We start from the raw sequence: 6,749 nt of genomic DNA, 5'->3' as shown, positions 1-6,749 counted from the left end.
ATACAGAGAGAAGGTGAAGTAGATAGGTAGACAGATACATAGACAGACAGACAGACAGATAGATAGATAGATAGATAGATAGATAGATAGATAGATAGATAGATAGATATGTTTGTGTATGTATGCATTTATATAAGACTGAGCTAATGAGGAAGGCCTGTTCATAGTCTCTAGTCTTAAGTGAAATAACAGCCAAATCCCCTAGTGACACTTTACTGTATCTATTTTATGTATGTAGGTATATATGTGTTGTATGTACGCATGCGTGAAGGCGGTTGGCTAAATGGCTAGGGTATTCGGCTCGCGATCGTAGAGTCGCGAGTTCGACTCCAGGCGAAGCGTTGTGTTCTTAAGCAACACACTTTATTTCAGGTGCTCCAGTCCACTCAGCAAAAATGAGTTTCACATTTACTTCAAGGGACCAGTCTTGTCACACTCTGTGTCATGTTGAATCTCCGTACGAAATATTTGAAGGGGTATGCGTGTCTATGGAGTGCTCAGCCACTTGCACATTAATCTCACGAGCAAGGTGTCCTCATGATCGTATCGGCTGGGACCCTCGTCGTCGTAACCGACGGAGTGTTCCTCTGGATGTATGCTAATTAATTAGGCAGTGGAAGCAAGGCAGAGGCCATAGCCTCAAAACCTAGGAAAGGGATTTAGATGAGAAGAGGAACAGTATATTACTGGTACTAAATCCTTTTCAACCAGTGGTGGGATGGTGTGTAAAGGTAATCCAGACAATATGTCATGGTTGGAGTGTCTCAGATTCTATGTTCAGGGTTGAACTGGGGTTAAATAGCTACAACTACACCAATACTACCCTTCGTCTGCAAAAGGCATCACCACTATCACAATGACCCCAACCACCTTCACCTCCACAACATACACCACGAACACCACCACTAGTATCTATGCCACCATCACCAACAACAACTCCATCATCAACACTACCACAACCACAACTACCACCACCCTACATAATTCTGCTCAGTCCAACTCCACGATTTATTCAAATGCCTTGCCTTGGGCCCTTAATGGAATCAGTGGGGGAGGTTTATCTGGTAGTTTATTTATTGACCCTCAAAGAATTTAACTTCAGCCGGATTTGATCTCAGAACAGAGAGGGCCAGAACAATTATTGCAAACATATCAATTGGCTGCTGTCATGACCCGGGAGAAAAAGCAGCTAAACCTCCCTCAACTCACACCTTACTATCATACGAAAGAAAGGATATTGTAAATTATGTAATTGGGACATTACCCTTACCCAAAAGACAGGATGGTCATGGCTAGAATGTTTACTTAACTGGAAATCATGTGAGAGCTAAACACCAACTAGAAATAGCGCAACAGGTAGACGTGGCCTCATTTCACCCACCAACCATCGAACCAGAGCAGTATGGTTGCAGCTTGATGCAGTCGTAATATATCCGGGACAATATATCTGTGGCTGCAATACTGTCATTTGATCAGCTAACTGGGAGGATATGACAGCAACAATGACAACGCCAACAATATCACACACACAAAACACCACCACCACCACCACCATCAAGATAACCATCGTTAATTTTAGACAGGATCATTTTTCTTAAAGGAGTGAGAAGTGAATAATGGACAGACCTGGGGTAAATTCATATCGTCATCTAATACTGCCACACCTGAGATGTCAGTCACGTTGTCACTGTGATTTCATTCAATATAATATCGCTTTACATTCTGCTATCATATTTTGTTATGCAACAATCAATTTCGAACCTGTTTCTTTATTTTGTGTTCGTTTCAAATATTTCATGAATTTTTATCCTCATTTAAAATGTCAGACAAAATACTGAATCGGAAAACTGATAAATCGAAATCTGGTGATGCGTATGTATGTATGTATGTATGTATGATCCATAAATTGCGACTCATATACATACATACATACATACATACATACATACATACATACATATATATATATATATATATATATATATATATATATATATATATATATATATATATATATATATATATATATATATATATATATATATCTGCAAATATAATATGTGACAATTATTCGGTAACCATGATAAAACTCCGAGTTTCGGATGTCGGGGCGAAAACCCACGCCGGCATCTCTTTAATTATCGGGCCATCAAAAAGATGCTATGAAAATAACCGTACATGTGCCTATATGTATATACTCATCCACCCTCACTTGAAGCATATACATGGTCACCCACACATTTGCCCAAAAATATATACATACCCGCATATACGCTCGCACACACGCACACTCGCACATTAAATATTCATATACACGTCTATATATGCACATGCACAAGAAAAAAAAAAACAGGGTTAGAGGTAATATATAGAAAAAAGTGTAAAAAATAAAGCAATCAGAATATAAAAAGTAAAGGAGTAAAAATGCTCATAGCGAACGCGTAAGCACGCATGTCCATACATAAACATGCACGCACGAACATCCACATACATGTGCCTATGTGCATATACTCGTCCACACTGGCTTGAAACACACACATGCGCACCCACACATTCGCCAAAAATAATTTTTCATACACGCACACACGTTCACACACATACACGCACAAAAAGGGTTCATATACATGTCTATATACGCACATATCCGCATGCACGCACACACACGCGCGCACAAAAAAAATTTCCTATACACGTCTAATACACGTCTGTATACGCACATACCCGCACACACGTGCGCACAGAAAATTTTCATATACACGTCTATATGCGCATAGGAAAATGCAGGGTGGAAGGTAAAATACAGAAAAATGTATAAAAAATATATGAGCAATAAAACTATAAAACAATATCTCTATAAATATGTAAAAATATATGTAAAAGATATATAAGAAATACGAGTAAAAAGTATAGAGAGATAGAAAGCTTGTACGTGGACACAATATAAAAAGCAAGTTCTATCTGTAATCTCGGGGGAATCAAAAACGTAACAAATATTTAGCCACATGAGGACATGATCCGAAAAGTTCAGTTCTTGAATTTAGACATATAGCTGCGTCTAAGCTGCTTTTCCAGATTAGCCATCTTCCCCTATTACAAAGACCGCACCTTTCACTGCTGCTGGTGTAGGGCTTACACTTGGCTAAGGACTTCCAATGAATGTTGTAACTGACACTTTTATCTTTTAAGGACCATATATGACTGGATAATTTGGTCGTTTACCTTTTATCTCAGTGCCTGAAGCTCAGGGTGTGATTATTGAACCTGGCCTTGAAATTACCCTCTGTAAGGCCCACGTATATCTTCGTCGAAATCGTGTCCTAAGGAGGAGAGCTTTTGTACCTTTTGACACATTAATTTTCGTTTTCCGGTTTTCGTTTTCCGTTGATTACTGTTCGTTATGATATGTGGTTTACACGTGGAGAATAAGTTTGAGTTCTCAACATATGAAATAATTGTAGCGCTTTAATAGAAGTATTGTGACCTTTAAATAATCTCTCTCTCTCTCTCTCTCTCTCTCTATATATATATATATATATATATATATATATATATATAATGAATAAAGACACCTGGCCGCAATATGAAATCAGAGATGTTAACTCAATCGCCAGTAAATGTCAGCTAGTGTGACGAAAATCTTAGAAAAAAATAGGAGTTAAATATTCCATGTGCTCTAGGAAGAACGCTAATGTATACACATATGCTAACAGGGGAAGAACCCTCCCTATGACAGATACACGCATGTGTGTGTGATTCTATATCTGTGTTGAAGTGTGTGTGTGTGTGTTTGCGAAATACCAACCCGCAGTGAACCGTTATCAGTTACTAATACAACAAAAGCAACATCTGTTGTAAAACACCGAGTTATGGCCCTCTTTTAGGCAAATTGATCCAGCAAACACTTTTGTCGCTATTTGTTAAAAAGTGTCTAGTATATTGCGATTTGTCAAACGATAAGGGCAGAGATGCTCACCCATTTTTCACCTATTGGTCCCTATAATTACAATTAAAATTCTGGTGAAGCCGAATAGCCATTAGATGTTATAAAACTATTGGTAGGCGTCAGGCTTGGTTGTATGATACGAAGTTTTCTTCCGAACTACATGGCTCTAGGTTCCGTTCAGCTGCTTGACACATTTGATTAGACTCTCCTATTAAAATCTCGGATCGAGCAAAACCTTGTAAGTGGATTTCGGTGAAGAATACTGAAAGAAGCCCGTCGTACATATGTATGTGCCTCGCTCAAGGGATCCACAACAAATAAACTTCTATTTGAACTGGTCAACACCTCTCTTCAAACCCATACAACGTTTGGAAAGCAAATCTTCTCCCAGTAACATCTTCTACATACTGTTTGAATAGATTAAAATTGTTGAAATTTATTTTAATTGAAGAAATATTAAGATCTTCTAATATTATCATTTTATTACTGTATTTTAATTTTATATTTTTTAATTATCATTAAATTTAATTTTAAGTTTTTGAAGGAATTCAAATTATTTTATTCTACGTCATCTTTCTCACACTTCCACGCATATATATACGTAGCTTCTACACCCACATTTTATATTCGTACCAACTAAACAAATATTCGTTTCCATATCCTGGCATGCGCTAAAATCCTTCACACACACACACACACAGCAGTATACGCACACAACACATACATACGCAGGAATGCATGCACACACATATACACAAACCAACATACACACAAGCTCACATAAACATACATACATACATATCCACAGCTCGTACACACAAACAATGACGTACACATACAGCAACACTCACTCACACACACACACCCTAGCTCAACTCAGCACCAAATCTCACTACTGCTATTAACCTTGCAGCACCAGTCCGTCACGCGTTCATCATTGACAGAAAAACGAATATACAGACACTGGTCATTTTCTCACTATCTTGCCTTGAAAACCTACTTTCTCTATCTATCTCAACATTAAGTCTCTTCAGCCATGTCACTACATACTGGCATTTCTCAGACTATTCTTTCCCTTATCTCTGGATCTCTACTCTATCCTTTTCCTGACAAAGACCCACACTCGAAATGTTACTCACCTTAATATGAACATCAGACTAGCACATTCACTGTGTATGTCATTTCTCTTTTAGTTGTTTCCCATATTTTTATTTTGATTTCCCTATATATATTATAGATACAAATAATTCTACGAGGTATGGACTCATACAAAGTTTGAATTGTTTCCAGAGGAATTTTTGTCCATTCTTCAGCTAAAACAGTCTCAAGTTCTTATAGTGATAATGGTGGAGGATATCAACTCCTTACTTGTTTTTCTAAAATGTACCATAAATGTTCAATAATATTAAGATCTGGGGACTGTGGTGGCCAGATAAGATGTTCAACTACACTAGAATGTTCCTCGTGCCATTCAGTAACAACTTTAGCTGTGTCAATTGGTGCATTATCGTACTGAAAGATTGCGTTTCGCTCTAGAAACAGTTCTGCAACCATAGGATGCTTAAATAATCTTGATTATTAATTCCACCATCAAGGGAAACCATTGGCCGGCGGATTTCCAAGATATGGTAGCCCCGACGCAGATAATCACATATCCTCCTCCATGATTAATAGTTACAAGAAGGCAGTCTGGGTCAAATGCTTCTTTTGGCTGTCTCCACGTGTATACTCGGCCGGTGGTAAGAAATAAGGTAAAGGATGACTCGTCCGAGAAAATAACATACTTCCACTGCGACCAATTATGAAGGTTTTTACTTCTCTCTAAACGCTTTGCAACGTTTCTTTTTGAAAGTAATGGTTTTCTGATTGTAGCCCTCCTGTGAAATCCGGCTTTGTGTAGCTCCCGGTGAACAGTTTTATGGAAACTGGGTTCTCGAGGTGGTCATTAAGCTCTCCTGTAATTTTAGGAGCTGTAATTTTGCGATCTTTTCTAATGATTCCCATAAGAGTCCAACGGTCTCTCTCTGAAAATTTTGGTTTTCTTCCGGAGTTTTGTTTCGATGAGGAAGTTTTTCCCTCTTTTTCAAAGACTGCAATTACTGGTAGTACTTCTTGATACACCAAACATTTCGGCTGTTTTCGTACGCTAGCGCCTGCCATACGAGCACCAACAATTTTTACCTCTTTGAAAGTCCGATAGATCTGTCATTTTAATGAATTTTAATTAGCTTTGTCTGATGTCTGAAAAGAAGCAGCAATTTTAGCAAAACATATTAAGCAACATTAATAATAAACCAAGAAGCATAAAAGTAAACAAGCTTTTGACTGTTTTATAGATATTTCAAAATTATGATGCTATGATGCTAGGTGTTACCATGATTTTCTTCAACCCCTCTATATGTATAATATTGTTTTGTCTTTCGAAAAGTGTTTATTACACAATTGCTTGTAAGTGTTTGTTCAGGTCGAACCCGAGAGGTTAGACATTATATAGCATGGTTTAAGAAGGGACAAAATTTAGATAATCATTCTATAGTTAGGATTTGCACCGACATAAATACATATAACTCAATAATTACAGCAACACAAGGAACATATCAATATATTATTTAGAATAAAAATAAGAATTACATGAGGTAAAAATATACGTGGAAACGTTAAATATATAAATGGTGATATATCGATTAAAAAAATCATATTAAATTTACGATTAAAAACGTTGAATTAAGTATTAAAAGTTGTAATATACATCAGCAGCAGGCAGAAATCCTAATGATCGATTTAAACGAGAGAGAGAGTGAGAGAG

The 6,749-nt window shown here is 37.2% G+C and overlaps 1 protein-coding gene across 2 annotated transcripts in view; it reads right to left on the bottom strand.

Annotated features, from left to right (window-relative positions):
* Positions 1 to 4,440: 4,440 nt before the first annotated feature.
* The window catches only part of LOC106877375 (uncharacterized), a 69,263-nt gene continuing 66,954 nt past the window's right edge, over positions 4,441 to 6,749 (bottom strand). Inside the window, exon 11 of one of the 2 annotated variants that reach the window (XR_008267072.1) lies at positions 4,441 to 6,184. The gene's annotated coding sequence lies outside the window, so the exon portion shown is untranslated. The remainder of the gene's footprint in view (positions 6,185 to 6,749) is intronic. The other variant, XR_008267073.1, reaches the window with a different exon arrangement.

The sequence above is a fragment of the Octopus bimaculoides genome, chromosome 30 (assembly GCF_001194135.2).
Source record: "Octopus bimaculoides isolate UCB-OBI-ISO-001 chromosome 30, ASM119413v2, whole genome shotgun sequence".
Lineage (NCBI taxonomy): Eukaryota > Metazoa > Mollusca > Cephalopoda > Octopoda > Octopodidae > Octopus > Octopus bimaculoides.
This window is presented reverse-complemented; position numbering and strand designations above follow the sequence as displayed.